This window comes from Ixodes scapularis, unplaced genomic scaffold (genome assembly GCF_016920785.2).
Source record: "Ixodes scapularis isolate PalLabHiFi unplaced genomic scaffold, ASM1692078v2 PGA_scaffold9__187_contigs__length_104089568, whole genome shotgun sequence".
Classification (NCBI taxonomy): domain Eukaryota; kingdom Metazoa; phylum Arthropoda; class Arachnida; order Ixodida; family Ixodidae; genus Ixodes; species Ixodes scapularis.
Window position 1 is genome coordinate 66164339 of NW_024609884.1, and position 24632 is coordinate 66188970.

Genomic DNA, 24632 nt, shown 5'->3' on the forward strand with positions numbered 1-24632 from the left:
ACTGATGACATCTTCGTTTTCAATGAGGTTTCTTGCCTGTACTGCCACTTCGTTCGCCGCGTTTTTCTGTTACGTCTTCGACCGTCCCAGCGGATGATTTCTGCTCGTGGTTTAGCGGCCGTAGGTTGCTAGTGGTCTTCGGCGATAAGATAATTGACTTCCCTGCTCGCTCAAGCGAGTCGTGATGTCGAAGGTAGCATTCACTAGCGGTCGGCCAGTGTTTATCCCGTTCCTGCACAGCGCGAGCTTATGATTAGCATTAGCTTCCAGGACGCTTCGGCAACGTCCATTGCACACCACCAAGATTGCAGTTCTTGTCAGAAGATAAGTGGGGGCTCGTTCTGAGCCTGCGTTCATTGCAGCAAACTCGCTTTTCGGCCGGCAACTTTATTAATGTGTATGAATATTTGGTGCAGGTGTTTTATATCTACGAAGCAAAGTATTCAGTAAAACAGACGTAGCATCTCACCTGGCTGATCGGAACTACTCTTGCGACTAGGTCAGTCGTACGTTTTGCGGTACCGCAATACGAACTTTGCGTCACAGGATGGACACGCAGCTGATCACAAGGGTTTCCATCATGCTCGAGCAGGGAGTTTCGGTTTCACCGTAGACTCCCGAAACAAAAAGTTTGAGATACGATGTCTACAAAACTAAAAATTGGAGAAAAAAAAAAATCTACACCTAGTAATTTAGGAGCACTTCCTTCACTAAAAACCGTCGTAACCCTAAAATCAAGAATACCGTTTAACTTTTGCATTCTTTATAATATTAGGAATTGTTTCCATTTGGCATAAAACCATGTAGCATGTGCAGGACGTTTCTAATGGCACCATAATTTCGACGGTGAACACTCATTATCAACACCAAGCAACGTTATTAATTTTTTTTATTGCTTTTGCTTACAATTAAACAATAGATTTCAGTTCGTCTTCTGTTTACTTAGAAAGGAAAGCTGATACCACGTTTGAACTTCCCGAATTCATCAAAACGGTAACGTCATCCGGCAGAACGCCCGAAGACTTCGCAAATGTATTAAACTTGTCGGGAAGTAAACATGTAATTGTACCAAATGTATTTTCTAATCCCTCATCTATCGAATATAATACACACACACCCATAATTAGTTTGTAAAAAGCGAATTTCTTCACAGGCGGCGGAACACAGAGGTCAATACAGAGATGTCGAGATCCGGAGTGGCAACACTGCAAATATAAAGCGACAGGATCCGAGAAAAGGGTAACATGTTGCATGGTAAACGATTTTTTATATATATATATATATATATATATATATATATATATATATATATATCATGATTAATCAATGTATGCCAGAGCGAAATGCGACACGAAAAACAAAACCGAACCAGCAGTGTTTGCAATCTTATGTACAAAATCTAAATCACGAGCCTGCTCTTTTGTGGAGAAAAGTTAGAGATTATTTTTCTGGTAGCTATGCATAGTCAAAATAAAAACGCCGTTCTAAATACTACCTTACCAGAGTTTTTTTTTTTTTTTTTTTTTTTGAAACTTGTTTAATATATATGACCTGCGTTTTTAATTCCAGATCACGAACGCAAATCCAAGTCGCGACCTTGAGTGAAGCTATAAGGGTTCTTAAAGACAAGTGTGAAACAACTCAATATTCTTATCGGCTACCACGATAAAAGAAACGCTATTTTTAAATGTTAAAATTATGCGTGGGGCGCTCTTTCCGCGATGGATTAACGTGTCACTGGAAGTTACGACGGCACATACGGGCGCTCGAAATCTCAAATACAGGAAATCAGAGCAAATTATATAAACGCCGATCTCGTCGAGAAAACGTCAACTCTGCGTTGTTGCTCATTGAGTCATGGATAATGAACTTTAACCATTTTCAGAAATCCCCGGTTCCGGAGGATTTGGTACAAAATGCGCGTGAGCGAGGCAAGATCGAGAGTGAGCGCTTCACTCGAAAGCATGCCCGCATGAAACGAGCGTTCACGCAGAAAAAGCACGCGCCCCCCGCCAATTCGGAAAATAGAGCGGTGTGACGTAAGGCCCTAATCTACACGGCGGGACCAAGGGACATCGCTGCCTGCTACGATTCGTCTGCGGTGCGGAGCTGACCAATCGCAGCAGGCGGCGGTGTCCCGGTCTCCCCGTCCCGCTTAACCCATTGCTGCGCGCGAACGCGCGAAACACGTACCAAGAGCGGCTGTGCGGTGCGACTTGCTTCCAAGAGGCGCTTATTTCAGTGCTGTGCCGCCATTACCTTTCAACGGCCGCACGAGGCACGAGATTTGAACCTGCTTCTAATACGCTAATTAGACCCTAGCTATTCGGAGCTACACGGCAGATTAAACTGCAGTTAGCCCGCTAACCATATATACTTTGCGCAAACTGAGCCTGGCCTCCCCAGTTTGGGCTCGATAACCGACAAGATGGCGCCTGAGTGAGCATGCAGTGTGCAGCGCGGGAGCGCCCAAAGCGTCTTCACAAAAGCCTGTCAACTGGCCTGCCGGAACAAGAGGCGCCTTGATACGCATTGGGGAGGGCCATCTATCCGCGCTCCAACACAAGGAATGCGAAATTTTCAGCAAGAGGTATCGAGAAGTACGGAGGCTGACTAAAGTATACGCAGCGATGCACACTAGATGATAAGACTTGTAACGAGGGATAGTTTTGTGCTACATTCGGCGAGTGGGTAGATAAACCATCTACGAGGCTGTTGTTATCGAAACGATTGAATGGAGAGGTGTGTCTAACTACTGGCAGGAGCAGTATCCAGCGCGTCATAGTTCCTCTTCTTAGAGCCTGCGGCAGTAATACAGCCCTTCCTTAAAGAAAAAAAAAGAAAAAAACGTTTATTTACAAATACTCACATCGAATGCCCGCCTCATGGCGTCGGTAGAATGTAGAAAATGAGTCATGCGGCGCGCGCTCCGTGCCAACGCCAGCTTCGGCGTTCTAATGGTTATACTCCGTTTCAAACATCGCGTGCAACGCTGGGAAAGCTACTGAACTAGTGCGCATGAACAAACACACAAAATTGTGTTACTCCGCCAGATTTCGTGGACGAGCGGTACAAGGCGCTGCTCCGGCGATGCCGGCGATGCCGACATCTCGGTGGCGGTGGTTCGAATCCACTTAAAGCGCAAAGATTTGTTGTTTTTTTTTTTTTTTTTTTTTTCCTCGACTGATTTTTTGTGCAAGATTGTGCGTATTGCGGAAGTGCATATTTCAATTCCTCTTTTCTTGTTGATTTTTATTTATAAGAAGGTAGACTAGGGGCTGGTGTTCCGCTCGAACTTGCGCCGGCCTCGTCAGAACGGAAGAACGGTCGAGATCCAGGGCGCCTCTATTTAAAGCCGTTTATTTACATGGTAGCGTGAAAATCAGAGAGTACCTTGAGAGTGTGGTGGACGGTCCTTTATATAACGAATATTGTGATTAGGGGACCGCACTGCCATTGTTCAGACGGCTTGGCATTCCCTCACGTGATGTGACTTCATGGAAGTTTCCTTCAGAGTCAGAATACTCGCCGGTGTATGAAAGAAGTCATCCAGACGGCAGTATCTCGGTGCTCTGGTGCCGGCGCCCACATGAACCGGGAGTGATTCACAATAGACGCGTACACAACACACGGCACTCGAGATCAGGATCGAGTGTTGTTTCCTCTTCGAGGAAAGCAGGGGCCTCGGAATACAGGCACGGGCATGTGCGTCGTTTACTTAGCCGACCAAGGTTAAGGTGCCTCAGGCAGACGGAGCCGACCATGGTTACGGTCCCGCAGGCAGAAGAACCCAGACACTTCGGAATGCAATCACGGGCACCGCCTGCTGTAAGGTCCCGCAAGCAGACGGAGCCGTAGGCACGATTCATCACCGACACAGTTCCTTCTTGAGGCTTGTTTCACTTTGAAGCCATAAGGCCGATTTCAACACCAGAAATAACAGGTGGCAGTTCACAACACTGTCCGCGTGCTCGGAACTTCCACGTTACGAGGTCTTCGCTTCGGGGACGCCACCTTGCCAGACACTCCGGTGTCGTTACTGACCGTCTCCAGGACCTCACGGACCGACGTCTCCTGGAAACACGTTCTTGAACTCGCGTAGACGTTGGCGATCACCTGCTTGCACTTTTGCGAGATCTTCACACGACGAATCTTCGAAAATATCCGAGCAGGAAAACAAAGCTTCCCGCGTAAGACGCCATCTTCACGAAACCGGCGAGGCAGGGGCAGCCGCACAACCCGAAAACCCGAAGCGAGTGCGAGTGCCGCACGAACGAAAACGGAAAATAATTTGGAGTAGTTTACATTATATTTTCCTTTTTATTGAAAAAGAATTGGTGTTCCCTCGAAATCATAACGCCACTATTAGTTACTAGCTCCAAAGATGTACACTTTTCGACTTTTTTTTTTTTTTCAGGGGCCGCACTATTTTGTGGAGCGAACGTAGTCGCGGTCGGCTGTGCGAACCGGCGCGCTAGCTTTGACTACATTGCACGCTATGTTTGAAACGGAGTATAGCTATACTCCGTTCACCCTTAAGCTGAGACTAGAAGCTTCGAGTGCAGCGCGAGCTTTCTGCCCTTGCTAACACAAGTGTGAACGCGCAGATACAAGCAATCAGAGCACTGCGGAAGGCAGCGAGCTCCCGCTGAAGGCGGTGCTTCTAGTCTCAGCTTAAGGGTGAACGCAGTATAGTGATACATATCAGGCAGGAACTTGTAAATTTATTGATATGTGATAAAATGGCGTTTTAATGATCTTTTGACGACCATTCCTATAAAAACGAAACTTCGCTAGGGTAACGACCCCATAATTTTCTTTAAAGCATGAACTGGGGACAATCAATTACTGCGTAAGAGCGGCAAACAGCGGTTGGGGTGGGAGTTAAGGGTGGCCGTGTTACGAACACATGAAGGGGTTATAATATGACCGAAACGTCGCAGTCGCCGCGCGGATCCTGCACAGGGGTTGTCTTGTCACAACGTGTGAAAGCAGAATATCATTTCCCGCTGATGCAAACCTCAAATATACCAGCGTACACATCCCCTCCAGCGCATCCTAAAGCCCGTGCTACCGGCAGCTTGTTTCCGTTTTGTTGCACGCTGCTGCTCTTCATGCTTGGGCAAGTCGACAGCAGCAGACAGCGGCTAAGTTCATAAATATGAGGCATTCAATATATTGCAAGAATGCATCCGCACGGCAGCTTGGTCGGTTACTTCTGTTTGAATAGGGAGTTTTCGTAGACCGCGCTGCCCCCCCCCCCCCCCCCCCCCCCCCCCCCCCGCTAAGAGTTCCGCAATGAAGAAGTTGCTACTGCGCCTGCGCGCCGATAGCCTTGACTGTGGAGTTCCCGCTATCGTAGCGGGTTGCGGAGGGCTTTGCGGGACGGCGAAACCGATCTACGAAAACTCCCTAGTGTTCGCGCCTGAATTGAAGTTCCAAGGGGAATGCCACAACGCGGCATTCCCCTTGGCTCAACGGAGCAGCTCACAAGAGCAACGCCGGGAAAAAACGGCGGTGCCTCCGAGAGCTGCCCTAGCGACCGACTCTCCGGCAGACGTCCGTGCGGACTCTCCGCCACGTAGCCGCGTCGAGCGATTGCGCAGCGCTGCCGCCGGGGCCAGAGGTCGTTCGGGACCTTCGAAACCTGCCAGGGATTCCGGGGGCAAAGCGGAAGGGCCAGTGCAGCCAGAGCAGCGGAGGCCGACCGGCTCCATTCATCGGTTTCCGGTTCGAGCGGTGCCCCAGTTCCGACCGCGCCTCGCGCATTCCACCCACGCTCGACGCCGAAGCGGTGGGCCACCGACTGGACTCGCGCCGGCCGTTGAGTGCTGTCCACGCGCGGCGTCGCTGAACGCGCTCCGATTTGGGAAACTGCGTCTACCACTCACGGACAAAAACAAGGTTCCCAACAACCCTCGGAAACTTGGAGGCAAAGAAAGGATCAAAGCTTCCTTTTGCACGAGTCCTATTTGCAAAGAATGATCCACGAAGTTGCCACATCGTTGGTACTCCAGACCCGGAAGCTGAAGTGTGGCTAATTACTCAGTCGCTGACAGCAGCAGCTGTTCAAAAAGGCAGTTCACACTGAGACCTTTTAACATTTTCGATCGTAGTTTTTTTTTGTTTTTTTTTTTCTACTGTATCGCCTTTAACATCATTACTGCTTCGCCCCTTTTTGCCTCATTATATGTTAAACTGGAAAAGAAAAAAAAAATCTAGTAAAACCCGGATCCCTCGCAGGGATCCAGGTGGATCCGGTTTTCCAGGTTTATTCATGGTGAAATTCGAGGGGTCTTTTTCCAGGTTTATTTTCCGTAGCCAATTAGACGTTTAACGAATTCGGAAGTTGGGCGTATAAAATTACGCGTAAAAATAAATATCCGCGCATAAAAGCGTTGAAAAAGACACGGAAAAGCATTTGAAATGTGAGCGCAAGATCTGCGAAATATAGCCACGCGCGTCTCCAAGCATGCGTGCCCGTGGCCGAATGGTTATCGTTCTTGGCCAGCACGCAGAGGGCCGAGGTTCGATGCCTGGGGGTGGACGCACCTTAATGTACCCTATTGCTTGACCAAGGTCCGAATGTTCTACGCTCCGAACCTTCTACACCAATTGTTCCAGAGGCCCACGCCTGTACATAATGGGCTCCGCGTGGCGAGTCGGAGTCAGTCTCGCCCCAGCGCTCGATCGTTCTGTTATGTTCTCTTTCCTTTTTGGTTTGGCACAAGGTCGCCATATTAAACGTTTCAGTTTCCTCAGTTATTCTTTACGTCGTCATCTAAGACAATATGTAACGATCACTTGCTTAGAGCAGTACACTCTTGACGATAAGCTTGCAATCCTTCCAGTCAAGTGTCGATTGCCACTAAATCAGTGGAAATCGAAATTAGGCAATCATTTAATGCTGAATGGCCTCCAGTGAACTACTTCATTACGCCCTAAATGACACTAGGAAAACCACGAAGTTGATTTAGTTATAACCGGAGATCCATCCAACAGGTTTTCGTCACGTTCTAAAGAATAATGCCCGAAATATGCTTCGTCCTCAGCAATAGGGAATTTTCGTGGACCGTTTCTCCATCTCCGCTACGTTCTCCGCAACGAAGACGTCACTACTGCGCATGCGCGCCACCAGCCTCGTCTCCAGAGTTTCGGATCTCGTAGTGGGTTACACAGAGCTTGCTGAATAACGGCGGAAACGATCTACGAAAACTCCCCAATAAAAAATATCCGACGTCAAAATCGCAACCTCGTATTCTATAAACACCTCGAGGAGCGCGCTCACCGAACGGAATCTTGAGCCGGTTACAAATTGCGACTCCATGTGCCGGGTCTGCCGCCGGGAGAGCGCTCGCCGCGCAGCCCTATACTCTATCTCAGGACTTGCGTGCAGCAAAGGCATTGGCGCGGGCACGTGGCTTTCAGATGTGCTTTCTTTTCGAGAGTGCTCGTAAAAGGAAAGCGAATACGAAAGCCAGGCTCCCTCGCCTGTGCTTTTGCCTCTGCTGCACGCAACTCATGAGATGCAGTATAAATTTACTCGTCCTATGGAATGTGGTAGAGCGCGCCGAGCGAAGTTCGCTGCGCGATTGTTGAAAATCAATTCGCATAAGCTCGAAGTGTTTTCTTTTTTTTTTTTTTTATGGTTTACAAATATGTGTAAAAAAAGACGTTAGAACTAAACTAATGCAGTCTGTGCAAGAGAATAATACGGCAAGGAAGACATAATATAGGGGATAATAGTCACGATAGGCCGGTTGATAAACTGATAACTGTTTGTGGACTTTTTAATTAGTGAAAATAAACATAAGGTTTCAAGTGAAACCTTGCTGAGCGTCATCGAAAACAAATAAACGATTTGATGTTGACCCGACGATTAAAAGTTTAGTATAAAGTTGTCCCAAGAAACACTGATAAGTTTTTCCACAAACTGTTCCCAGTCCAATTTTTTTTTTTTTTTTGGAAGGTGAGGTGTTTGCGAAAGAAATAGCGTTATCGTGGGATTAAAAATAAAAAAAAAAAAAAAAAAATCGGGCATGAGGTAATGGTATTTAAAATGTATCGAGCGTCACTCTTTGCCAAAGTGGCTCTTCGAGAGAGACCAGAAAGTTCACTGTCTGAGGCACGTTTCTTCCTTGTATGATATTCCCGTCACTACAAGTAAAAAAAAAAAAAATGAAGCATGTATGAAGCACACGTGCTTCGATCATGCGTGAGGCGAATATCAGTTGGTCTCATAATGTCTGCTGACCGCGTCTTTCGTGTATGCTGAATGAGCGGTTGGAGTGCAGCTTCAAAAGGGATAGTTCCCGCTGATCCAGGCGAAGCTGCAACACATGTTTGCCCAGCCTTTCAAGTCCTTTCGTCTAGAACCAGTGCGAACTCTGCTTCACCATAAACATATATACACTCGATTTTTTTTTCTCCTGCACTTTAATAGACGAACTTGCTGTAAAAACGTGCATTAGATGCACGAAGCCCGTCCCCGCTGGTGCTGACAAAATTCTAACCTTCCTCGTAAAAGGTTGTGCTCGCATCTTCCGTCTCGGGCGATGGCACGGATCGTAATGTGCCCGTATACGGTCGGGCAAATTCCCGTCAGTATGGAAACGCTCTCTCGTTTGACTACAGCGATCCAGCATTGTCGACTACCGCCCAATCGAGGGTCTACATGTGATAATGGTACAAGTTAACTTGTACCATTTCTTGCGTGTCTGTTACCACAGCTGCAATTCTAATATTTATTTTTTTCACTTTCTTTTCGCTAATTCAAAATTCTAGGCATTCGTTCCCGTCGAGCTGAATAGAAATATTAATACTGACCAGCGCAGAAGGAAAGAATGGCGACTATCTTTGGGAGCTGCACTTTTGAATTTGCACCACTATTTCACGTAGCACGTTGGTTCCTTTCAAGCTCATCGGAAGTTCCTTAAAATGGTGGTGTATTGACTTGATCGGTTCGATTTGGAGCAGCAAAATATACTTTTGGAGCACAAACATATTCTGTATTCTTATTAACTATTTGGCGAAAACTATGCAGAGAATCGTGTGTTTGCCTACCCAGAACAAATACAGCGCATTTCTGCCTTCCCACTTCTGCGTAACCACCTCTTAGCATCAACTGCAAAACAGAATTAAATTGCAAAGCTGCGTATCAATGCTATCTAACGTCTCAACATTTCTGCTGGTGCAAAGTCAGCATGTGGAGAACAAATCTCCCTACAAAACTTCCAGCTGAACTTACGATATTTCGAAGCCTTCATTCCGCTGCTAAAGTTAACTTTGTCTTAGTTTAAACTTTACTGAGTGCATTCACAAACAGTTATCTGCTTATTAAATGTGTTAACTAAACAAAAATTAAACATATGCCCCAGCCCAAGTACATCTAATTAACGTTGGTTCATGAACCCCTTCCCGACACCCAAGTCCGAAGCATCATCACCTAATAAACAAAATTAATTAATTCAGGTTTTGTAACAATTGGAAGGCTATGTAGGTGTGCTACCTAATAATAAAAATTAAAGAGAAACTGAAGCGGTTCGGTATTTGACGAAAACACTTAAATCGTTTTTTGGAGCACGGAGGCTGAAGAAATTAATTTTCGACGTATCGCTAAAGCCCTCCTTCCCAGAGCGTGACGTCATATTAGGCGTTTTCGGAATCTCCGCTCCCGCGCATCTTCAGCGCCTATTAAAGCTATGAACGCGCACTCTTGCTATCTTCAAAAAGGTCAGAAAAAGGCGTCACGACTGGTGTCAGTGCGGGGGAATATTGGCGACGTGCGCGACCGAAAGCGTCGCTGTGGTCGCGCCTTCCACGATTGGCCGAACGCTGACTATGACGTCAGAAAAGGATTGATCATCGACGGAAATAAGAGGAATAACAACTTTTGACGGTGTTGGCAGTGTTCCTTTGATGATTCCAGGCTTCCACCATGCTATTTACAAACACCATCGAACTTGTTGTTTGCAAGGTAATGACGTCACAAAGGGGAACCGTAGGAGGGCGCCACTAAAACATCTCGCCGCTAATACCTGGCAAGCTTGCAGTTGCACGCACTGCCCACACGAGCGACACGCGCTTGGCGGCCCAAAGATCCTGTTATGGCGTAACGACTGGTCGGAAGTCTTTCGCGTTTTCTCGCGTCTAGTTACCTCTTCGGGCAAAACGAACACGATATTCAGATTCACGAGGTAAAAATACTCTGGAATTCTCCTCGAACTCGTCTTTTCTTCAGGAACGTCCACAGCTGCCCATGAAACCTACGCGCGGCCACGCTGCACCTCATCAAGGTTATTCTTGACAACCAAGTCGGGGGGGGGGGGGGGGGGGGGGGGGGGGGAAATACCGCTTTATTTTAGCGCGAGGTATGCACACGCTGCGAGTCTGCGACGCAGAACCACAATGTCTACGCCACGGGTGTGGGTTCTCCGCAATGCGCGGCTGCGAGGCGAGAAGCGCACTCAAAGGAGCAAACCATGGCCCGTCCGAATAGACCACGAACGAGAAATATCGCCAAACGCCCGAGTACCGTATCGAACTCGACACGAAGATCATATCAGGCAATGTTCGAGTAGCCAATGACCGAAAGTTGCAGAAATTAGCGGAAGCCTATTGACACGATCCCACATACCCCCAAAAAAGGTCCGGGAGTTCACTTTCCTCCAGAAGATGAGACAACGAATCACGGCGAACACTAGTAAAGGATACCAGCGAACGATGAAACTCAGATTCCAGAACAAGATTAGATTAGCGCGGGGACAACCAGCACGGTGTTTCACTTTGTCCAATCTATCGTAAACAGAAAAGGCCCAGTGAGTTGCGCTTTTGACGCCGCTTTATTGGTCATCCCATTAGCTCGTAGCGTTGGCAGCTTCTGGACTTAATCGCCGTTCACACTCTTGCGACCGAGAGAGACCAGACCGGTTTTTAAGCCTTTTGCGACTTCTTACGACCGAATGTATTGCAGCGGAGCTGGTCCTAAGAGATCGCAAGAGGCTTAAAAACCGGTCTGGTCTCTCTCGGTCGTACTCGGCTGCAAGAGTGTGAACGGGCCTTAAGTAAACTTGAAAGCCGTCTGAAGGCGAATACGTGAATCACTGGAACATGTTTAACCTGCCTTCCCCCTTCCCCCCCCCCCCCCCCCCAACCTTCCCTCTTTCTCCCCCCGCAAACCGGGCGATGCGACGTTTACGAAAACGCGCCAATCAACCCGGTGCCTAATCAACGCCGATTCGACGCTGCTCTGCACGCGTCCAGCGCATTGAGAAAAACTACACTCGGAGCAGAGGTCATTTGGCACTGCGCGCAACGACGCGTCTGCCGTTCTGCCACACGAGGTTCAGACACGAAACGCTTCCACACCGGAGGAATTGAGGCGCCCCTGTTTGGGTGGCCCAAAATGGCGACAGACACCAACATTCGATGGACGGAAGAAAGCGCTCGCGGAGGCTGCCCCCACGGGGCGCCTGTTGGCGTACCGCTACACCGGTTACGACGAGGCACGTGCAAACCAGCGAGGCCTTTCCCAAAACAAGGCGTCCGCTCCCCGTTTCCACGGGAATGGCACGTCCTTCCCGCCCAGCCTCGCCCCGGGGCGGCAGCCGCGACGCGCTCGCCGAAGCGGTCAGCCAGAGCCGCGACCGGAGGCAAACTCCGTTTCGCCGCTGGGAAACTTGGAAACTTCGCAGCAATCACACGACAGCTGATCGATCGGGATGTACAACGCTAGATCCGACCATATCGAATAAATTTGATACCATTCTCGGAACCTTAAAATAACGCAGACGAAGGCACAAAGGCACTGCCAATTAAATATGCAAAGTGTCTACCGAGTCTATTGCTTTCCCATATCATAAGACGCTCGGAAGTGACCACTTTCCTGACAAGTTAAATTTAGCCTCTCCTTGAAAACGGGAGGCGGAGAAACAATCTCTGACTACGGAGAGATTTCTCCTTTCTCAATATTCTGAACACTGTGTGCAAATCGATAACAATAATAATTGACAGGCAATACTGCTTTCGGAACCACGAGACCACAAAACAAACACTTCTGCACTCTAAAAAAAAATCTTTGAGGTAACTTGACGCCCCAAGCAGGCTTTCAGCTCGTAAAGAACAGTTTCGCCTCCAACACTATCACCCCCTGGCGCACTAGAAAGGCAACCGAGCGGTGAAGGACACTCTCGCATCAATAAAGGAGCTTATAAGGACCCCTTGTGGGTTTTTCACGAAAGAATGCTTGTAGGGGGTACTTAGGAGGAATTTATAGTGTACACAACATGGACAAGCCAAAGAACTCCTAGAAGTTCTTTTACAACCTTTTTTTTTTTTTTTAGAGCGTGGATATTAAAGAAACACCGACACTCCAAATCTCTTTTTTTTTTTTATGGCGTTTATATATTTTGCCGCTCACCTCCGTGCTTCTTTCGATCGGTGAGGTCAAAAATCGGGAAATTTAGAAGCTTTGTAGGCGACATTTTAACATTTGATAACGGCAATCGTAACATTTTTTTTTAATCGCAATTGCGAACGCATTACGGCCCCTCTTTTTGAAATACCAAAAATAAGAGTTCGGTGCGATGTCGCTTCCTGGATTTGTATCCTCCCTCGGAAAACTTGGCGACGCTCGAGCAGAGAATGAACGGCGAGTCGGGGAAGAAAGCGTTTTTTTCCCGCGCCAGCGCCCTTCTATCCCGCCTGCTCACCTCCTCCTCGCTTCGGGTCGCGGTGGCAACGGCGCTTTGCTTCATAGCGTGGAGCGGAGGTCCGAAAGAAAGTCGAGTCGCAGGAGACCGCAAAATTTGATTCACTACACTGGCGCGGATCGCGCGGGAACTTCATATTCGGCATTTGCATTTTTTTTTTGTTTTTTTTTTTAATTCACAAACATTAAATTTCCATGTTTCGAATTTTGAGGGTAACGCGTCCCGGCATCGTTTTCAATCGTTTCTGATAATAAAAAAAAATATGATTTTGATGTGTCAGTGCCCGTTTAAAAACAAAATGGTAGGAAACACTGAGAGGAAATTGTTCGCGTTCGGCTTGTTTTTATATTTAAAAAAGGCGCACGATACTGTTCAACGACGATCTCATCGAGCTATCAAATTGGTTACGAGTAAATCGATTCAAATAAACGCCAGTAAAAAAGATTTGGCTGTTTTGATCTCAATCTATAAACGGTTTTGGGGTCGACTCTAATTTTGACTGAATAAATATGTTTCGGGAGCATTGTTGAAACGCAAAAGAGCGCGAAAAGCAAACTTGTCATACTTTTTTTTTTTTTTCGAATTATTGATTATCCAAGCGACCGAGGCGAAGACTGACGGTTCTCCCACTTATCGAGGATCCCATGTTCGACCGCTCGCTATTTTCTCATTTGTCAAAATAAAGCACTGAGAATCTTTTGTAACAATCATAAAATAGCTTTCATTACTTACATTTCTTTTAAATTTTTATGACAGTTATTTTAAGAAGTGGGAAAATAGCGAGCGCTCAAACATGCGATCCCTAACAGGTGAGAAACGACAGTTTTCGGCTCGGCCACTTCAACGGTCAATAACTCGAAAACCAAAAATCCGTAATCTTGCCGTTTGAGAGATTTCATTATAATAGTGCTTCCAAAACAAACATATTTTGCTTTTATCATAAATCAAAATTCGAACCCAAAACCGTGCATGAATGTGGATGAATACGCACAAAAACAATTTTTCAGCTAGTTAGTAAGCGAGACAACAGCTATCAATATCGAAATTATTTTGGACATTGGTAGTTTGCAATACCTAAACATGGTTAAAACTGGAGTTATATTACCCACTATTGTACTCAAAAATAGGCTACATAATGTTGGTCCGAAGGTGCGTCCAGAGCAGACGACGCCTCCACACAAGCGGTTGTGTTTCCGCCGTTCTCTCGTACGGGCTTGTTCACACAGTTGCGTTCGAGTACGACTGCATGCAAGCACTTGCGCCTCGTTAAGACTGCTTGCGCCGACCTGTTGCTATGGCGACACTTACGACGAGCCAATGGGGAGACGTTGTGCTGTATGACGCAACGCAGCGCAATGTGGTCGACTCGAGCACCGAACAGAACCGCGAAATGTCCCGCTAAATTAGTTTTCCCAACGATAACATGCGAGACAATTAAGTAAAACTATTCAAGGGGGAAAATATGTGCAGACCTAAAAAGCAGTCCGAGCTAGCTGTGACAGTGATAATGACGTCATCATCCTTTGCGTTGAAGTATTTCTGTTACTTCAAACTTAGTTTTGTACGACAAACCACGGTGAATATGGTTTAAAAAAAAAAGAAACTTAACGCTTTTAGACTTCTTTTAGTCGATGGATTTATTAAAATTAAGTTCTGGGCCTAAATGTCTGCCGAGTTTTCATGGTTTCTGTAAGAACTGGAAGTACAAAAAATGACTCTGCAAAAAAAAAGAACAAAAAAAAAACTCATCGAAATCAGCGGGGTCAGTAACCATTTCGGAGTTTCTCATACTATATGTAAGGAATTGAGTGCACGTACAGTGCTCACCAAACTTATCCGGAACATGCGAGCGGTGTCTTATCTCATGAAAGCGCTTTCCTGGCGGCAGCCAAAAAACTGCTCCATGCGCTCAACAGAACAGCCAAAGCAGGGGAAGCCACCACCAGAGAAGAGGGGAAGGAGGAGCTCCCCTCTCACCCGGACTCCCTTTTGTGTGGCTCAGGCTGCAGACGTCGCTATTCTCCCTCTAGAAGATTGTAGACGATTAACCCTTCAATCAAAATTCGTACAAAAAAACAACAAAAAAAAAACGGCCTTCCCCTTTCTCTATTCCGTAGGAGAGAGAAATGGACGATGTGTCGGGGGTACAAGGCATGTAAACCTATCGCCACCTTTTCTCATGAAGATGCATAGGTGACTGCCCCAACTGTCAGGGATTGGATGATTAAAAGCATTTTACGTTTCTACTGAATAAGGTGAAAAGCGTAGATCGGGCCTCGCAGGCCAAATTGCCATGTTGTCCCGCGGTCCTCGAGCGAGCGGCCTCCCCTGCTTGGAGCTGTTCCACTGAGCGCGTAGTGTAGCAGTTTTTCGGCTGTGCTCCCATGAGATAAGACGCCGTTCGCGTGTTCCGGGTAAATTTGGTGAGCAGTTGCGAATCGAAGCTCTCGTTTCAACTTCATGCAGGCACGATAAAGAAATCAGTCATCTGGGGTGACTCAAGTGGCTCTCACATCCATACAAGCAATGAACTTTAAAAGCAACACCGGCGGATACATTTGCAAAGTTACGATTGAAATGACGGCGGTCATACAGGCAGGCCACGACATTGCACCTCAGTGGGTTCTAGAGCAAGTGGACGCACGGGCAATGGAGCGGCAGACTGCCTCGCCAAAAAGGTACACCGGGACGAGTAATATCGACGCATCCCCCTTTCCCGTAGAGACACGTCCTTAATAAAGGGCAACTCCAGTCGAAAATGAAACAAAAATAAATGACCGGTATCGCTTTAGGGGCAAGAAATATGACCACAGCTGAAATATTACGTCAAAGTGAAGCCGCGTACTCCATTAAAACCCATTTTAAAGATGCGACCTACTGTTCTTTAGCAGGTGGCAAGCGGCTTCTAGTCAAACGACGCTGGGCGACGCGTACCGCAGCACCACCCTGACATCACGTCGCGGTGTTGCTGCGGCTGATTTCGCACTCGCCGAGTGCCGCACGAAGAACCGATCCCGAACGAACTCGCCGAGTGCACCGAGTGCAGCCTGATGCTGTCGCCATCTACGTTGTATTTGCTACTAAGAGTACAGACCTCAAACCGAAACTAGCAGTGTGTTGTTCGACATGACAGGCGGGATTGCGATATCGATGCAACGTGTAGTTTATATTTACGACGACTTCAAAAACTCGACTGTCGTGGATATGTTTAGAGACGGCGCAAGTATGACTACAAAACAGCTGTAAAAAGTAGAAGTTGAGCGATCCTTCAATTCTTATAACCGTTTGGAAGAAAACTTCATAGTATTCGCACATAAGCTTGAACCAGTCCGTCGGAACCTCCAGCAATGCGTTTCGCGGCATTTTTAATTTTGATCGTCGCATACAGCTGGACAAGATTTTATCCTCAGTGAGAGCGGTGAGAACGAGAGCTTTCTCAAACAAAATACGTCTGAAAGCCTCGGTTAGAATCACCACGTTTAGCTTTCTCGGCTGCTGACTGGACACGTCAGCAGGTTTCTGCTGGGCGAACTATACAGTGATGGAAGCGGCATTTGACCTTCCGTAGCAGGTTCTGTAGCAGGCAAAATATTGGTTTGGAGCAGCCACTGACGCTTTGGGAGCAGATGCCAACGTCTGCTTGCTCGTCACTTGAGAATGAAAAAGTGATTGCAGCTCAACGAGTTCATTTATGATAGTGATCGAGGGTTCCTCTTCGATAATCGAGCATACTAGTTATTACCGTTTGTGATAATAGATATATAGGGCATACAAGGAACACAGTGTTCTTAAATAAGACTTAGTCGGAGGTTTTATTTACAAATGGGTACTAAAAAAATGGTTAAAACGTGAATCACAACACTACACTTAACTGGGATAATCCTCTCTCCCCTCCCCATTTTATACCCGGTAGTTTGTTTAGCCTGTAAAACCCCGCTCCCCTTGGCCGGGCAACGTACGTGCGCCGCCACGCATCGCACGTAGAAGCTACTATATTAGAAAGGCCTCCGGACTGTTACACGAGGTTTGCCTTTTTGACATCGGTGCCAGTGTGAAGGCGCAACTTTATATGCGATGCGTGGCGGCGCACGCACGTTGCGCGTTTTGGGAACGGCGGGCGGGATTGCTCGCGCGGAGATGCGCTCCGATAAGAAACCGAAACCTAGAAAAGCGTCCAAATTGAGCATTTTTACCGAACACCGTAAAATGCTGCGCGTGGCTTATATTCAGGAATTCTCGTTTTCTTGTGAAATTCTGAGTTTTTTTTTTTTTTTTTTTTTTTTTACTATTTTTTTCTAGAAATCCGGGGTTCATTGGAGTTTATTTTTAAATCAATTTTCAAAAATTCAGAGTTTAATTTTACTTTTTTTAATCAAAACACACTAAATTTTTAACAAAAAATAACCGGTATTAAAAGGTATTTATGCAGCTGCATTTGGCACAGGCACTCTTGCGATTGGCAATATCGTTGCCCCACGAAAAATCTTGAAAAAAGTTCTACACCAATAAACGTCGGTATATACTTTGAAAGAGCCAAACTCCTGGACGCATAAAACCTTCAGCCGCCGTCCCCACCCTATAAAATCTACAGGTTGACATCTTTCACTGTTATAAAAGCAACCCCTGCCCCTCTAAGCACAAATACATTCTGGTCCATACTGACAACCTGAATAGCGGGTTTAGTCGGGGTCCAGAAGTACATTGGCCCATTACACTGAACGAAATTTGACGATATAAACGGGAAACTCCATTCTGTCAATAATCCAAGTTAAAAGGAAAGCCGAATTGGCCCTTTTTTAGTATCCTTACTTTGTGCTTTGACTGACTTTATGCGCAAAATGCCGTCTTTTGCTTTTTATTTTGCCATCGTGATCTCAAAATTCGCCGTTTTTTTCTATAAATCCGAACTGCCGGCCATTTTACCGGCGAGCGTTCTTCGGAGTTAATCGGACCTATCTGAAACCACGGAACCCTACTTATTACATAGTAATGTGGGTAGTTATCGATGATGTCCATCAAGTGTCTAGTGAAATCATGTTATAATTAATAAATACAAATTTAGTTACTGTAAATAAATACCGAATTATACTGAACGCCGATTTTGTTTCTTAACGGGCCCTTCGGCACAGACCACTACACATTAACCTTATTTCTGTGCTATGCCTAGTTTTCCCACGAGCGATTTGGCCCGCGTTCCTGAAACACCCCGTGTCTGTGTGCGTCATTTCACGCCTGCGTGCGTGACGTCCCGTTCTGGAGGAATGCTATCCCTCTGGTACGCGGGCGGCAAAACAAGATACGCAGAATCGCGATGTTTATCTTGGGGGTTGACGCTCCACAGCAGTACAGCAGTGCATGGTGAGAAGCCCATTCAACGAGGCTATCTAACCGACCAGAACAAACCACGAACATGAGAAATATTGCAAAACTTCCCAGCACTCCGTTTTTTGATACAGAAATAAAATGGAAGAGCGAGTTAATTGAGCCACGTGCCCGGTGAGCGAATACGTGGCTTGTCCATGACGTCATCACACCATGCTGGTGGTAATTTCTACTTGGTCTTGCCGAGAAACACCCATTTGGTAGTGCGAAATGTGTGCTGCAGAGATTACACATTCGGCAGAAGGACCACTGTAATGGCCGCAGATGTGACGTCAGTAGAAGCCCGAGTCATGTGTCGAGGCGCCGCAAGGTCCCCTATTTCGCCACAACGCTAGTTCACGCATTTGCGTTTGAGTATGACAGACTGCGCTACGACCGCTTACGACTGCTTACCACGACGCCCCTCTATACGCAAAAGTAACGACCCCCCTCCCCTTTATGTAAGTTCGCCGCCTGCTACCTGAAGCGACCCAGGCGGCGCCACCGTCAACGCGCGAGTGCGAAGGAGCGAAAAAATAAAGAAAAAAAGTGTGCACGCCAGAGGGGAGAGAAAATGTCGCTACCTTTCTGGGCCCTAGACGATATAACACATCGACGCCATCTATCGGGCAGCCCTGGCTCAGTTCCGGTCTGCGTACATTTATTTTATTTTTTTGCGCATCAATATTTTATTATTGTGGACTTGAAAAAAAAAAAAAACTACTGAAAATGTTATAAGTAGGCATTTCTTGCAGATAACGCGTAAACTTCTAGCAAATGCTGCAAAATCTTCAGTCTGGTTCAGGACCTCTGAAGCAGACAGAGCTCTGGCCAGGGTAATTAATGCATGTCGGCCTCAACGACCTCAACAAATATTCCAACCATGAGCGATTGGAATTGAGGCCTCACACGCGACTTGGCCTACAAACAGACGCCGTTAACGCACGCAGTAATGTGATTGCGTCCGAATCATTAGGGAGCACTTTTTGGAGCACCCACGAGTCGATATTGTAGCAGCAGAAACAACTGGAACCACAAGTACACGCTTCATTTTTATCCTTACCACTGCGAATACTGGTTGAAATTCCGTGTGTTGGGCTGTTCATTTAAAATACAGTGTCTGTTGCCCATTTCTGCGCAACATTTTGTTAGCATCAATTAAATGGCAGGTTGGATTGTATTAAACGCAGAACTAGATGTTTAGTTGCGCATAAAAGCATCAGGCACGGCAACAAGATGTTGATTGATGAAGGACAGTATGAACTGCTGCATTGGTTATTTTAGGTACGGAAGCAATGGTAAACCGAATAGTATATTCCACTAAAATAATGTTAGAATAAAATGACCGAGCACTCAAGTTGATGTTGAAGAGGTTGCAACGAAATTGCAATGTTTAATTCAGATAAAAACAGCATTTGGTATTTGACTAGAAATATCAATGGCAGTTTACATGTAGAACTTCACGATAACAAAACTCGGTATATGAACGACACATATGCTTTCTTAAAAACAATCCAGCCAACTCGCCACGGTTGTTCCCAAGCTTCCAACCGCTGCTGCAGCTAATTTAGTTTTAATTCACTCATTGAAGAGATGAAACCTATATAAAGGTAATAACTAAACAAGACAGTTGCCATACAAAATAAACTTGTAGTGCAGTCCATATAAATCTTCTGGCAACACTCATGTACCCTCGCTAAATCTGAAATTCTAAAAGATCGTCAGAATATTCCAATCTATCGACGCATGCTTGTGTACGTCCCACCCTGGAGGAGCGCTTTCCCCCTAGTACGCAGGTGCGCTGCTGCAAAGATACGCAAAATCGCGACGCCTACTCCGGGGTTGACGCTTCACTGCAGTACAACTGTGTGCGATGAGAACCAACGAAGCTAAGTAACCCACCGAAAACAGACTACGAACATTAGAAATACTGCGAAACTTTGAGTGCTGTCAGTGTTTGATGAAGAGATCAAATTGAATAGTACATTATTTGAGGCAATAATCGAAAGTAGCGAAAATTCTCCCTCACGGCGGTGTTGCGTGACCTGAGCCATTATATTTTCAGTATTATAGTAGTGAGATTAAGCTTTGACGCGATGTTCGCGCAAATTCCTCACACCATGGCGAAATGTAGCAGAATGTAGCAGGGTGAACACTTTGGCGCAGTTTGGCGCAAATGACGCAGAAACCACATCACTGCGCACGTTGCGATTTCAGACCGACGGGGATCTAATAAATGAAAACAACATATGTCGCCCGAGTAGCCGGAGAGACTTGAGATTAGTGGGTTCCTTGCGGCACACATACGTCACGACACAAACTAAAATAGGTATATGGTTTCCCACTCCTTGTGGGTTTTTTGTGCAAGCACGGACATTGAGACCATTTTAGTGCAGGTGTCTCAAACACGCGGCCGCGGGCTGCATGGGGTCCGCGACTGCGTGTGACGCGGCCCGCAAGTACCCCGCGGCTGCGAGGTCCCGTTCCTCGGTCTCGAGCGCTGCACGCGCCACAAATGACCTCTTGTCGTCCACTCATTGCAACTGGAGACGTACGCTCTGCTCTCATGACGTTGTAAAACTCTTGCACTAATCCGTCTTCTTTCAGATCGAGGATTGTTTCGCCTTATAAACCGTTAAAGGCAGCTGAACCGGTTTTGAATTTGATTAAAACTACTCGATTCTTTTTATTCCAACTTCAAGCATCGCGAATATCACAAAAAGTAGGCCATTTCATGCTCGTATTACCTAAAAAGACGCCTATGAAGTTGCGTTCAAACTACGGCCCTCCGCGGCAGCGGGGAGTGAAAGGAGAAGGGAAAACATGACGTCACGAAAGGACCCTCGCGCGTGCTCCTCGGCTCGCCCGTGCGTCGTCGATACTTGCTGCGACAGTGTTTAGCCGAGTTAGTGATTCATTCTTCTGAAAGACGGCAGCTGAACGTAGGAAGACACACGAAGAGAGAGAGAGAGAGAGAGAGAGAAAAGAGGACAAACACACCGCTGGAAGTAGCTGGGCTAGTTGGTACCGGTTACACATGATTAAAATCAGCGAACAACGTTAGGAAACCGTTTTATTTAAATTCTACGTTCATAGGATTTCACAATGATGTTTTTCTTCAACGTTAGGAAACGTTTTACTTAAATTCTATGCTCATAGGATTTCATACTGATGTTTTTTTCTTCAAAGATCCGGAGTGCGTATAGGCTCGTCTGTTGCGCCAGTCCCAAGTGATATTTTTCTCGCCAGAGTTGATATCGCACTAGTCCAAAGCGGTGCTGTGACGAAGGTGTTTAGATATGTTGACTTTTTCCTTCTTTTTGATAATCGTGTGGAACAGGATGTAGTTAGTATATAGTGTTATGGAGATTTTTGATAAATGCAGCTTTGGTCTCAGGTACACCTATGAAGAGCCTAGGAAAGGCGTCTTACAATTTCTGGACCTTTCGCCTCTCACTTTGCACCAACCACCTTATGCTGGTCCTTCTCCATACGTTCAAAAAAGGTCATTTTACCTTACGCTTCAACACTCCAAAAGTTGGAAAGAGGGGCGCAGTATTGCACACTCATGCCTTCGCTCCGCTTTAAAAAAGAAAAAAAAAAAAAAAGTCCCATTTTTATTGTATTAAGGACAGCGCTTTAATGCCCCAATTCAAAAACTCCGGTCTTCCCAGTTTCCCTGGCCGGTGTCGAGTGAAGTGGTGCGTGTCTTGATTAAAAATGTGAATGGAGGAGTAAGGCCTAGGCGCGATGTTGAGAAAAAATGGATGTAGTGGTACCGTACTTACGCAAGGTATCGCATAATCTAAAGCATGTAGCTCAACGATATGGCGTACCGGTTGTTTTTTCTGCCCCCCAAAAAAGGGCCCAAATTTGTTCAAAGGTTCATCTCGGCATAGAAAAAGTGTCCAGACACAAGTGCAACAAAAAACATGTTTCACCATTTGTGCCCTGTCCCTCGTGCGTGGTGTATAGCATCCTGTGGTCATGTGGTAGAACTTGTATCGGACAGACTGGAGGGTGTATTAACGACAGGCTTCGTGAAGATTACCTATCACTTGGATCCAACGTAGGTGGTCACTTGCCTTCACACTGTCGAAATTGTTCATGTAGTCCAACTTTGGCTAACACCAATATTATAGGTAGATATAAGGAAACACCTACTAGAGATATTTATGAGGCGTTTATTATATAGGGTTTGGGGGAGCGCTGCGGGAGTCAGCCATCAGTGGCTTTATCCCAAAAAGAAATATCCTTTTTAAAGCATTAAAGGTCTAAAGCTATCGCCTCGCGCTCCGGAGTTCGCTAGCCATTGGCACGTGCCTGTATATTCTGTGTCATTTTCTTTCTTCTTCTCTTTCGAAGATACATTGAGTTGCGAGTTTCAGCGTCTTTCCTGTTATCTGTTTTCTTCAACAGTTTCCTAACGTTGTTCGCCGATTTTAATCATGTGTGACACTGCTGGACTAGCAACCATTTACTGAAGACAAACCTCTTTCACGCCCATCAGTTTCATATATCGCAACTAATGGGTGTGGAAGAAGAGGTTTATTTTCAGTAAATGGTAGCTACACTCCGTTTTACTTCAAGTGTGAGCGTGGCAGAAGCTACCAACTTTCAGTGTCCCTGCCAAGCACGCGCGCTCGTGCAGTGCAAGCACAGTTCGGGTCACATGTTTGGTTTTGTAGTTCCGGTCTCGCTTGCGCTTAAAGGGTAAGGAAACGAAATGTTTTGCTTTATTTCTTTGTTTATATGTGGTCTATGTTGTGCCGGCAGCCCAGAAACATTAGCCTAGACTAGTGCTTCGGGGCTGCAAGAAGAGAAGTCAAGAAAACTAATTTTAAAACAAACACATTTCAAAATTGCGTCTGGTGGCGGTCTGCGAAGCTCCATTGGAATGCCGCGACGTCATGAGTTCCTAACAAGCACCGCCAGTTCGCGGCAGTATGGCTCGCTCGTGAAGTTACCTAGTCGAGCTTGCGGAGAACGCTACACGCTGGTTCACACGGCCCCGATTCCTTACGTTACGTAAGCTTATGTACAAGCCACCTGGATATCCGTGCTTCCTATCAAGCGTGGCCACCTATTCGAGGACGTATACCTGGCACGCGACATTCGAGATACGAATGTTTCGGTAACTTGAACGCAACGTAAGAAAAAGGTGCTGTGCGAAAAGTCGAACCGAGATAAACTCCTTGCGTTACGCTACGACAAGCCTCGTGTCCTTGGTTGCCATGTAACTCACCGTCCTAGCTCGTCGTCACCGAAACATTCGTGTCTCGAATGTCGCGTGCCAGGCTATCTCCTTGAATTGGTAGCCACGCTTCGCACGAAACACAGATTTCCCGGTGACTTGGACATAAGCGTTCGTAACGTAACGTAAGAAAACGGGTCTGTGTGAACCAGCCTTGGCGCGTTTACTGTGCTCCGTTCACCCATGAGCTGAGATTGCAGCCAAAGCAACAAGCGCGAGCTAGCCCGCGCTTCTGGCTTTTAGACGTGCATCTCTAACCCGAGTGCTCGTTTTGCGGAAGAACGCTTGAAAGCAGCGACCTCGAGCTCTCGCCCTCTGATATTACTACAAGGCGAGATTGTCACGCGTTGACGCCACCAAGCAGCAAGGCGCGCAACTACAGTACCCTTGACCGTGCATGAACTATTGACGTCACGAGCGCGACACGCATTGCGCTTCTCAGTGTTCGACTTTGAAGCGAGGGGCAGAAAGCTCGCGCTCAAGTCATTTCGTTTCCGTACCCCTTTAAAGTGAAACAGTCCAACAGTGGGTTTGTTCCGAGCATATTTCTACAGAAGGGGCAGGCACTTCAGCGAATCGAAGGAGCTTACGCGAAGCGGAGACCAAACGAGGCAAGGACTGCAAGTCGATTGCTCTGCGAAAGATGCGATTAGAATCGCGCCTGGACCTTTTACGACGTCACGCCCCCACCAACCAATGACGTTCGGCGCCGGCAAGCGGCTGCGTGTCGTATTGAGGACAAATGGAGATATTTAGATTCTGCAGGAAAAACTACGCCGGAAAGAAGCACTATCTATTATTTTATTTAACCGTAAAATTCTAGCGCGCTGACGGGATGTTAAATCTTGCAATCACACTAGAAACAAAACTGAAGTAGCTGCATGACCAAATCAAAGCTGAACGTCACTGGCAAAACGGCGATTTGACAAAAAGCGAGCTCACCGATCAGCTGCCGTCGGCCGGCCCGTGTCATCTAAACCATGAACCCACTAGACAAAATAAGAAGTAACGTGCCGGGAATGGTCCGAGATGTCGCACCCGAAGAACGAGTGCCAATCATCAACTTGTTCGTTCCCAACTAGTTCACTGTACGCGCCCTTACGAGCTTGAGCAAAAGTTGAAGCGAGCCGTAGCAATTTATGGATCAGAAACGGGAAACAAAAGCTTTATCCAGGGCCAGTGCAACCGATTTTCGAACGTCACTAAGTGGAAAAAAAAAAAAATACTAAGCTGGTGTTTATTGGAGCAGCTTCGGCGCACGCGTTATCCGCCCGAGAGAACGCATGCGCATCGGGCAGTCCCCGCTG

The 24632-nt window shown here is 46.7% G+C and overlaps 1 protein-coding gene across 1 annotated transcript in view; it reads right to left on the bottom strand.

Moving 5' to 3' along the window:
• Window positions 1-24632, bottom strand: part of LOC8029713 (low-density lipoprotein receptor-related protein 2) — a 239990-nt gene that overhangs the window by 127133 nt on the left and 88225 nt on the right. The window lies entirely within an intron of this gene.